General features: G+C 47.1%; 1 protein-coding gene across 16 annotated transcripts in view; it reads right to left on the bottom strand.

Moving 5' to 3' along the window:
• LOC144148562 (E3 ubiquitin-protein ligase MARCHF8-like) overlaps positions 1–12,101 on the bottom strand; it is a 190,236-nt gene that overhangs the window by 73,571 nt on the left and 104,564 nt on the right. For all 16 annotated transcript variants that reach the window (XM_077680085.1, XM_077680137.1, XM_077680109.1 and 13 more), the window contains exon 2: positions 1,064–1,123. The gene's annotated coding sequence lies outside the window, so the exon portion shown is untranslated. The remainder of the gene's footprint in view (positions 1–1,063; positions 1,124–12,101) is intronic.

Genomic DNA, 12,101 nt, shown 5'->3' with positions numbered 1-12,101 from the left:
CTGCGAAAGTGGATGACCAGCGAAGCTTTTTAGCACACGACATAGAGGTGACACATAATTTAAGCGAAAGGTACGATGAATTTTCATTTCTCAGTCTTGAGCGCTTACGGCAGTCATCCCTAAGGAAGACACACACATACACGCACACACTTTTAGTTTGACTGTACTGATTTTGAAAATGGTGCCCATTAATAATAACTAATCCGCTCCAAATGCGTATCCAAGTGATGAGACGTATAAGCTTGAAGTCAAAGTCAAGTTTTAATCTTGAAAATTTCGCCTATTATCAACTAAGCCACTCAAGATGGATATCCAAGTGACGAGACGCATAAGCTCGAGGTCCAAATCACGTTTTGAACAGCGTGCGACTTTCGTGGAGACAGCGTTGTCATTGCACACAGGCTGTGATGTACACTCACGGACAAATGAAATGAGAACACGGAAATATGAACCAGAACACGCAAAATCAAAGAATATGGATAGTGGAGTTAAAATAATGGTTCGCGAGCGGTGTATTTTGAAAGGCACACTTTAAATATTTGTAACTTTAATAAAGCCACGCGACAGTTTCTCTTGTAGGGAAAGAAATCGCGATATTTGTGTGTTCTTGTTCCTATTTTCGTGTTCGCGTTTCATTTGTCTGTTACTGTACGTTTTCTAACGCCGCGCGCTTGGTCGCCTAATCCCGCGCACACTATGTCACGCACTACGTCATACACTCACAGACACACACAGCTCCGACGCGAGCGGCGAAATTCGTTTGCTTTGGTTCTTGGCTCTTCAGTTCTCACTTGGCTCTTTCAATCTCACTTCTAAGGGGAGTTTCCGCTCCGAGGCGGGCGGCGACACGCGTTTGCTTTGGCGATAACCTTGGTCTTTGTAAGCTGGGTTTCCCGCATTGCGTTTTACCGCGCGGGCGCGCGCACGGACGCCATAAAATACTGTATCCTAGCCACAGAAGCTTCACTTAAAAAAATCCCTTAAAAAGCCTGTAATTAATGAGCAGACTATTAAGTGCGGTTCTACGCCAGAAGAGGAAGCAATGTTTCCAGGCTATACGTACCGGTTCACAATAGTCTTTCCGCCAGCAATGTCACAAGGGCCGCTCTCACAGCCCTCGGACCTGAAACGAGAAGGGCAGAAGCAAATGGTTGACAATGCGGAGTTGCTTCGCCTGAGCGCGTATGCGAAAGCACACCACCGTAACCGTTGATGCATACCCGAGCTTGCAGGGAATACGCCGCCATGCGCTATTCACACTGCTTGCAAATTTCGTTTGCGTTTACCTTGGTTTCAACCGCACACGCAGACGCGGTATTGCAATAACCAGCTCGTCACCCGTGCCAGCATAGATATGAAGCAAGCGGCATGCGCTCGCAATCTGAGAATAGAGCCTGGAGGCTTATCAAGCCCGCTTCCGCGGCTTAGTGAGAGATCTCCAGCTTATTTTTCCACGGGCGGGGAATTTCATTAACTTGTGGATGGCGAGGCGCTTCTGGTGGCGTTGTTGTATACCGAAGCAAAGCAACAGGTTTGAAACAGCTCAGCGCTGCAATTTCAACGAGGCGTTTTTCCAGTGAGTTAACATACAAAAATTCCAGGATTTTAAGGCATGGTGCTTAGCGCGGTCAAGCACATCTATAGCCTTAGTTTTCGCGATGCTTGTCGCCTCTAAATGGATACTGAAGAGAGTTGTAAACATTTCCTCACCACCTTATCACGTAACTAGTTTGGAGTGCCCAGCCCGTCTTCTGAGATTTCTCTGCACGTTTCCGCACTTTTTTATTGTCACAATGGCAGTTCATGCTAGGGAAAAATGCGTTCCATATTCCCCCCGGCGATGTCGCTTGTAACCCGCAGGTGAGCGAAGCAGTTGTTGCGAACGTGCATTTACTAACACAGGGTCGATACTAACCACGGTATATCAGAGTATTTAAACATTTCAAGTTTACAGATATCACCAAACGGGCACATCGCAGTGCTGTGTGACGCTATTGCCGCATATAACTAAGGAAGCCTGGTTCTTCCGGGCCTTCAATATAAACTAGGTTCCTGAAATCCAGCCAACAAGATTGATTGATTGTAGGGTTTAACGCGCCGACGCAACCCAGGCGATGAGGCGCGCCGTAGTGGAGGGCTACGGATTAATTTTGACCACCCGGGGATCTTTAACGTGCGCCGAAATGTCGGACACACGGGCGTTTTTGCCTTTCGCCTCCACCAGAAAAGCGACCGCCGCGGCCGGGAATCGAACCCGCGACCTCGTGCTCAGCCGCGCAACGCCTTAGCCACTGAGCCACCGCGGCGGGTGCAATCCACCCAACAAGTAGATGCAAACTCCAACAAGAGTGCGGCAGACCAATTTCAGCAATCATTTAAAGAAATAACGCCGTTTAACGTGGCGAATTCGACGTTAGCTCGAGAGCGGGGTGCCGCGCCTTGGTTAGTCCTGGTTTATCGCAAGGTTATAATTTAGGGTATATCCTAATTAACAAAGGCATTCACACAGCGCACTTTTTTTTTTTTTCAAGTGAAGGTGTAGCGTCTTTATATAAGCGTTTTGAACTCATGACTACGCTTTTCTGAGAAGTTAAATGACACTAACGACGCGCGTAAGTTAAGCGAAAATTCAGTAAATAAAACGAAACGGGGCTGTAAGTAAAACAACTGAACGTCACTAAATTCTAATATTTAACGATCAACTGATGGCCCTGCTTCATCTATGCCCACACCAACACCACCATACCCATACCCTACTCATACAGCAGCAAGCAGAAACAGCTGAAGGATACGGAGCAACACAGCAGCTGGAAAGCTTCCGCCAGCAAGAAAGGCGCGCCCGCATCTTTCGTGCCACGGCGGCATTGTTCCGCTCGGCAGGCGATCCGCTCTGCGCATGCCCGACGTTGCCTAGCAACGCAGACCCGCACTCCATTTCTTGCTAGCCCGGCATTATTTTTCTTTGTCTCAGGTTAGCTTCGCACGAAGAACGTTATTTCCCCCCCCCCCTCCCCCCCGCAAAATGCCGCTAAAACGCACCCCTGATGATATCGTATACGTTGTCCTGTTCCACCAGCACCCACTCATTTCCGTAAAGGTGTACGAGAAGATATATATTTACGACTGTAATGAGTTCTCCGAGGCATTGGTTTGTTGTTGACTGTTTTTGTAAGCCAATTTGTTCTGAAATTTGCGATCGAAAAGAGCTGCGCTGCTGCTGCTGGACCTTACCATACAAGCCAATTTTCGGCTTTGGCGTGTATATTCATTGGCGTCTGTGTTTGCCACCACCACCACCCCCACGACCACCACCACCACCACCACCACCATCATCATCATCATAATTAATTCTTTGTGTGTTCATGGTGGTTAACTGTCCTCTTATAAATCACTCATTTTCCGCAAGAAAGAGGAATGATCGCAACTGCAGTGCTTTGGTCCTCGTCGCAGGCCATAAAATGAAACAGTGGAGTGATTAGCCAGGTGGCCCACTCTGAAAAGTCTCCGATGGCCTGTTTCGCCAAAATGCGCCTCGGTTACCAAACAATGCGTCGAAGAGAGCAGATTCAACGAATAACGATGCCGGACAAACTTCACCGAAAAATACAATCTACGCTGTGTAATCGCCCAATGCGAAGCGTCGTGTTTGCATTTCGTAATGTCACGGCGCAAATTACATTTTTTCGAGTCATATTATATGCTGGGCCCCGCTATTCACCCGCATTGCTTGTTCGATTACAATAATTGGTCCCTCACGTGCGTGTGGTAGAACAGACACACGGGGAGAAGCCCGAGGAATTAATTGCATCACCCGGGTGCGGCTGATGAAGCTGTTAGGCAGATACGATCCCTCTTTCTGAGCTGAGTAGTCAGACCCTGCCCATTTAAAGGCACTACATGCGCTTATAAAATCGGTGCTTTTGCCCTATAAAGTCATTTCGTCTGCCAAGACAGCTGCGAAAATATCACTGGAAGCATCGTTCTGCCGCAATTTCGGCCGCCCCGTGAGCTGTGACGGAGCAGCTCGGGGCTGTTGCACCGTTCGACGACCTCCACGCTGACGACATTGCAGCCAACAGGAGTCGGCAAAAAAAAAAAAAAAAAAAAAAAAAAAAAAAAAAAAAAAAAACAGCCTCTTTGCACGCCTCCTTCTTGTTTTGTTTCTGTTCTGTTTGTTTCCACACGTCGTAAACCATCGTTCGTGAGGACGACGGCGCAGGCGACATCGAGCCTGCTTGCTAAGCGCGCCGAGGGATGATCATTGGAGTCAGGAGGAGGCTTACGAAACCTACGCCGACCGTCGGATGACCGCAATCGATCTTTACGTTGTTATTCCAGCTGTTGCCGCAACGCATACTCACTACAGGCGCAGGCCACTGAGCAGCGAATACATTTCCCTCAGCACACTTCAATCAGCTCCACCGTTCGTGTGTATATAAAAGAAAAGCCCGACGAAATTTTGAACTCGCTGCCACTTTTTGGCATTTATTTCGAGAATCTGATGAGCTTTATTGCCGAAAAGCACGACGCCCACTTGCATCTTCGCAAACAGACGCCACATGCATGCATCGCAGTTCTTGTTACGCCTGCGTGACGAACTCTACATTTTTTTTTCTTTTCAGCTTCTTTAAATGTCTTCTAAATTATAATCCACGTGGCGCTCGGTGTGCTTCAATGCATTTGTTAAGAAGTTTAAACGAATGAGTCTTCTTTTTGTGCCTTGTTTTTTTTTTTTTTTTTTCAAGCAAATTGCGCTTATCCATTTCCGCTTGTACCATCCACCTGAGCTGATCTTTACACAACATATCTTTACACACGTGGAAGTAATGATTAAATAGCGTTCCTCCTTCGCCGCTAAGTGAACTTATGCCGCGAAAAAAAATAATAATAGCAAATCAGTAACACATTGCTTTGGCAAACAACGATTTATACATTTATGCATTCTTATTTGTTCATTAAAATCTGAGTCCGCAGTAAGTGGGCCTTCTTTTTCGTAACGCATGCTGTGGCGAACATTCCATCGGTGTTTGTGACACGAGCGAGTCATTTGTGGTGTCATCAACCTATCTGACTGTATTACTGCTAGTTTCGCACACCCAAGAAGGCTACCATAAATGCTGGTTAGTTTGGAAGTCACTGAAAAGAAAAAAAAATGCTTTGAAGATACCACCCGGGCTTCGATCAGGTGAGAGCTTCAGCCTATCGATAACATTTGAACAGACGACTGGTCTTAGTGGATTGGCCTTGTGGAAACAGTATTGCAGTAAGCTCCTTTGGCCAAAGTTACTCAAAGGAAGGACACGACAAAGACGCCTTGCTAGAACAGCCACGTGGAAAAGTTTAGATAAATAAAGCTCAAAACTCGCTAATATTTAATACAGACTCCTGAAACAAACAAACAAACAAACAAACAAACAAACAAACAAACAAACAAACAAACAAACAAAAATAATGAAGAAAGAGTGCCACAGCCCAATCCTTGGCAGTATCTCTTAATTTTATGAAGGAGCTGGAAGGGAGGAGTACTACAGCAGGTCGCTTCTATTGATATAAAAGTTTCAAGCCAGTAATTTATTACGATCTGGACGATGGGAGAATAGTTCGAGTGGAGCAGCCCGAAAGAGCGCCGCAGATGAGTATACGCACGTTAAACGGTCAATCAGGAATCCTAATTTCTGATCGAAAACCCTGCAGGTCTTTGTGGGGCGCTCTGTCAACAGTTCTGCGGGGAAATATGCAAGCGGCCATCGTTCAGGAGGGTGTAGAGCTGCGTGAGACGAAGGGGCGCAAATGCACAGCCTACTCCCCCGGGGGTGACGTCAGCGCCAGCGAGCAGTGACTTGAGTAACTATCGCTCGTTACTCCGGCTCCACTCAGACTAGGCAATCCAAAATGCCAAGTAGCGTGTCCAGTGATGCCAATTTAGCGGATTTTCCGCTAAATCTGGCGGATTTCATTTTATTCTGACGGGGAAAAAATTAGTCTAGCGGCTAGTGGATTTTTTGACGGGCCATTTTCATACATCGCGGATTTCTGGCGGATACCTCACGCAGTGCACCGATTCAAAATCGCCCTGCAAGAAACCATTTTCGTGTCCTCTAAAATGCAGAAATTGCTTCACTTCAGAGGTTAGGAGGGCTCCTGTTCACTTGCTTCGCCTATCTCAGACAAACAAATCCGTGAGGTTTCAAAACGGCTCTGAGACAATCGAAAAAATTCAAAACCAGTGGAGCAAAATCATCTTCCTGTACTGGAAGCAAATATCGTTCACGCAGTCGTTCTGGTCTGAAGTTCACTCCTATAAGGACGCCTGCGGCAAAAACCCGTTCGCTGAGCTGGCCGGATTCGCCATGTCGATGCTCGTGCTGCCGTAGCCAAATGCCGAAGTAGAGATGAGGTTTAGTCCGCTTAACATAGTAAAATGCAAGATGAGGAACAAGCCGAAGCCTGAAACAACAAACGCCACCCTCGTCATAACAGCGGGACTGAAGTGACATCAGAAAAGTTGTTTTGATTGCGAACTTTCCGCAGCAGTTGTTAGTGCAATCGGAACAACTGCAACGTATGTGCAACCAAGTCACCTTTCTGGTCCCTCAACAAGTACCAGCGGTCCTGTGGAGATGGTGTCAGACAACGACAGCGTCGACGAAGACCTCGATGTGTTTTTCGTTGACCTGTGAGTTTTTTTTTATCAGTGTGAACATTTATAACTTTTAGCCTCTTCTGTGACGAGGTTAGCCAATGACGACCACCGCAGCACTGAAACCTGAAGTGTTCTGTTAGACTCCTTGGAAGACTCTTTTATATATTATTTCAGCTCTCGTAGTTTTAGGAAGCTTTTAAGAATGATAAAGGTGTTTATCATACGAAATTGCACTGTTATTTTAAATAAAATAGGCCCTAGCGGAAAATTTAGCGGATATGTTTTAGAATCTAGCGGAATCTGGCGGATTTCTCATTGCTTTTTAGCGGATGTCTGATGCCCAGCGATGGCAACACTGAGCGTGTCATCACCCACATTGATAGTAATTACTGGGCATTCGTGCGCATTTCAGCGGAGAAGACTTTCGAGTATTACTTTATGATGGACGTGATGGTGGTCGCTACGCTCAACGTTTCTACGTGCTGCAGCCCGAAGATGCCGTTTTTTTTTTTTTGTATGGCGACAAAAAAGAAAAACGCCTCTGTACACAACGTGGGGTGTTCGCAGAAAGACATCGATAGGTCCAAGTTAATGACGAGTCTTCCGTTGCGGCGCATTCCATAAGTACTAGAAAGCCACGCCACAATTCTTTTTTTTTTTTTGCTCAATAAAGTATCTCTCTCTCTCTCTCTACATACCTTCCGATGTTTCCAGTCATTGCTTCCTTCCCCTGAGCGTCCAACGTGATTCTTCTCCCCCGTTTATACACTTTTTCTCCGCTCTTGTTCCGTCAACATCTTTTACGTTGTGTATTTACATGTAGAAACGGCCGCGTGAAGAGGCATCAGTGCATGCATGCGAACGTATTGTGTAGGTGGCGGCTCATTCGCGGGCCAACGCACAGTCTTTTGCGGCCTGCCCAATGCTCCTTAATTGGTGCAGTGTGACAAAAGCGAAAGCCCTGCACGCTGGCTAAACTCTCCGTGTCAGTATTGGCGTTCTGTAATCACCACTACGTTCTGTAATCACCACTGTAATCACCACTGTTCTGTAATCACCACTACGCGACACGCCTTGAAGGGGCACTACATACAGCGAATAGAAAACAACGTACAATTACCTTATCAGCTTGCAGTATAAAATGTTCAGGCTGTCTCCCGAGTACTCTGTTTCCATTTACGCGCTTTTTTACACAAGGAAAGTGCATTCAAACGCGCCATTCCCTTCGCCCCAAGCTCTTGCCGATTTGGCGGCGATATGATGACGATATGACGACACCGTCCATGGCATGCTCGTCGGGTGGAATTCAGTGGACGTCAAACGCGTTTAACCGATGTGAACTTCCGTGGACAACAAAGAGTCGATACGAACCCTAGATGCAAACAGCAATTTCGATGTCTGGTTTGCGTGAAACCGCATTGCAAGCTATTGTGACCGCACTGCGATAACTCGCGAGGCGGGCGCCATGAGCCCACGATGTTGAAATTTGAAGTAGACGTTTTAAGTTTATCGAAAGGAAAATCTACATAAAAAAATAGACAAGCGTAATACATGAGGAGGTCGCAGAGTAAGAACTATTCTTCTAGGCCTTACATGTATTTCCACTTCTAGGCTTTACGGGTAAACTGATGCTCTAGACTTCCGCAAAATAGTAAATTACGCTCATTCGCTTAACGGAACACAACTGACACCCATGCAAGCCGCTGAGTCCATTCAAGACCATGCATGTAGACCGCAAAAGACTGCGCAAAAGCAAAAACTTTGAAAGAAGAAATGGACGACACGAGCGCAGACTATCAACTACCTAGTTGAGAGTCTGCACTCGTGCCGTCCGTTTCTCCTGCCAAAGCGTTTATCTCTGCGCAGCCTTTCGCGTTGAATTCCCACCAACTCGCTCAGTTTTCGGTTCTTCTAAGCCACACGTACACGAAATACGCAGGCAACTTGTAAATAGCATGTTATCAAAGGCAATCTTAAGCTCTTAGGGACAGTTAGGATTACGATTATTTTTTCTGCTGTCTCTGTGTTTTACGAGAACGAAGCCTGGTCAGCTCTCAAAGGGTCCAAAGCATGCATATATCTGTGCGTTTTCTCATGTGTTGCATTAAAGCATTATGGCTGGATTTAAAACCGAGTAAAGATTACAATCAAACGACAGTAAATGCTCCCTTAAAAGCAAGCACCAGGTTATCTCCTTGCTTTGTAGCGCGACTTCACATTCGGGCCTGTCTTTGACCTTTATTTCTTACTTCCTTGCTCTGTGTGGTTACTGAAGATGTGCAATAAGCCTAGCCACGTTTTACTAACGCGAAGGCATCAGATGGGCCATTGAGCGAGAAAACCGGAGTCCGGTGCCTGTGGCAGGGAAACGGCTCCTAAACCCCCCTTTGGCTGTTGCGCGCAGACATACTCGCAGATATGTTTTGGCCAACGCTTAACCCCAGAATTTTAAGTTTATGCGGGTCCAAATACTCACACAATGTTACATACCTAGAGAGACACATATGCCCGCAGAGGAGCATTGGCCAACGCTCACCACCACTGCGGGTTTGCGGTAGTGGCTCCTTAAATCCCAGTGGCTGCGACGCGTACCATACCACGTACGCCAGAAAAAAGTAAAAGCGCGTGCATTGGCTGCAAGCGCGGGTATGTGCCGGGCTGATGCCACCGCTGACTGCGATGCGCCATGTGGCTGCAAACGCAACACAAAGAAAAGAAGCGGGGCGTTCAGTATAGACCGTCAGCGGTGTGGGTAAGTGTTGCACTGTGATTCGCCCCCACCGCCATCACCTCACCCAGCGCCGCAGTAGTCACCAGCGAGCCACGGGGCTCTGCGTGGCCCACGGCAGCGCCTACAATACCAATATATTAGTTCGCGAACCGGAAATTAATTCTTCCGCATTCACAACTCATGAGAAGTGCTTAGGTGTCCTCGGAGATTTTCCAGAGAGGCCTTCCAAAAAATCTATGTTTGCGCATAGCTCGCCGACATAATGTCCCTGGCAGGTCAGTGCCGCAGCTTTTTACAAATAGTTTCTCACTTGTTTTACGCGAGTCCAAGGATTTTCTAATGTTTTTGACGCGCTTTGCGCAAATCACGGCGGGAACTTGTGTACTGGGAAGGTGAAGTACCACCACATATTGTTCCATCTACTATATTGTGGCGTGTTTCGATCTTCGCCTACCATTTGAGCACAGCACTATGACGGTTGTTCATTGGTCACATGGAGTGCCGTTTGTAAGCTGCGATTGACAGTGGTACCATGGCGCAGTGGTACAATTCGTAGTAGTACGCACTCAGCGTAGTGGTACGCACCCAGCAAATAAACGGAGCGCCGGGGTGCAATCCCAGAACGTATAGCAGCCATAGTCGGGTCAGCGACTCTTGCCGTCTGCGGCGGCGACATTACGCCCGTTTGCGACGCGCGCGAAACTGGCGAAAGGAATGGCCGAAGACATGGAAACGAGCACCGAAACATAATATGTCATGAAGGAGCGTCGCTTACCAGTAAGGAACGCTGCAAGACCAGCTAGGAGGAATTATTGAAACTTGCCCTTTTTTTTTTGTTCGATCGAATCAGCGCCGCGTACATACAGTGCCTACGTGTTTTACCGAAGCCGAGGGGCGGAACATGCGGGCATCCGTACATGTTCCATGTAGAGCAGTTTAGAAAACAAGATTTGCGGAAATAATAAATATTATTTGTACGAACGGCAGACCTGGGAACAGTGTATTTGACGCAACAACGACGAAGTTGTCTACTGACGCATCGGCGGCGATTAACCAGAGGAAATCCGGTACATCACAACACGCACTGAGAGAAATAAAAAAGGTCACGTAAGTGATTCCATCCTGCAAGCCCTACAGGGAGAGTAAAAACACTGTTCGTGCGCTTGAAAATATACGCACACGAGCCCTGAGGTCAGCTGTCTGCCCGTCAGTAAATGAGCCAAACGGCTGTAAAAATATTGCGGACCCGTACGAATTAAAAAAAAATCCAAATTCTATTACTTTTGGACATTCGTATAACGACCCAAATATTGGCGCATCCAGACACGAAAAGCTCAGGTTCAGTCGAATGTACTTTATGACTCGACTTCAACCGCAGTCTTGTCTTATTTTGTCCCCATCAATGTTCCCCGCACCGTTTGTCGCTTGCTCGTGCATATTGACTGTTGTTGGGCAACATTACCGGGCAGGGTACTCGTAATGTCTAGCATGCGATATGAGCAGAAATCGAGATATTCTAATACTTATATTCTCATTTATTTCTTTATTAATGCATGCTTCAGCCTGGCCGATTTTTCCAGTTTTCTGCGCCTCCTAATTTTCGTTGTATACATTGCAAAGGACCAAAGGGCGTTTTAGCTGCACTGTGATTGATTGATTGTAGGGTTTAACGCGCCGGCCGCCGCGGCCGGGAATCGAACCCGCGACCTCGTGCTCAGCAGCGCAACGCCCCACTGAGCCACCGCGGCGGGTTTAGCTGCACTGTGTCTCATGAGCAATGTGTCACAGTGGCTAATTGAATCATTCACTCTTTTGCAAGTGAAAATTAACTTTGTTTGTTTCGGAGAGTTTCGCTATGATGGAGACATTTTTTCCTGTTGTAGTTGGTCTTTTTATAAAGAAAATAGACCGGGTGTAGTATCCGCACTTCTCAACGAAATAGCATAGGCCCATAAATAATAGAGGTCGATGAACTTAACGGCTTGTATGTGGGAGTAGCGGTAATTGTAATACATGTCACTTGTGATGCACCTCCCAGTGATTATGAGACAACGAAAACGATATCATCACCGATGTATCACCAACTTACCAGCGACGTTTGGTGACCCTAGGTCGCCAAGGCTCATCATGCTATGCGAAAGGGCAAGCGCGATGAGCACTTTGCCGACAGGCGGGAGTTCGATGAACCGGATGAGTGTGTATTTGATCAGTCCAAAAAATTAATTCAACAAATGCTAACAAATTGTGACTGAGATGATTGATTGATTTAGGGTTCAACGCGCCGACGCAACGCAGGCGATGAGGCGCGCCGTAGTGGAGGGCTCCGGATTATTTTGACCACCTGGGATCTTTAACGTGCGCCAAAATCTCGTACACACGGGCGCTTTTGCTTTTCGCCTCAATCAGAAAAGCGGCCGCCGCGGCCGGGAATCCAACCCGTGACCTCGTGCTAAGCAGCACAACGCCTTAGCCACTGAGCCACCGCGGCGAGTGTGACTGAGATGTCCTTAGGCCGCTGGTGTAAAACAACATGCAGACGAACAAACCATACGCCAAGCGATTAACAGCGAAATGCCGAAGCACGCAGCACAGTAACGTTTCACGTCTTTCACAACTGCTTAGTAATAACTTGAGGGATAAACTTTTGCGTCTTCCTTCGGGTAGCGGTGTTCTCACCGCATGTGTTTGCATATATGCTAACCATGTACACAATCACACATGTGCATA

Source organism: Haemaphysalis longicornis, unplaced genomic scaffold, assembly GCF_048455015.1.
Source record: "Haemaphysalis longicornis isolate Haplotype H1 unplaced genomic scaffold, Haemaphysalis longicornis Haplotype H1 scaffold_1, whole genome shotgun sequence".
NCBI lineage: Eukaryota > Metazoa > Arthropoda > Arachnida > Ixodida > Ixodidae > Haemaphysalis > Haemaphysalis longicornis.
The sequence above is the reverse complement of the archived record's forward strand: the minus strand, read 5'-3'. Positions and strand labels throughout refer to the sequence as shown.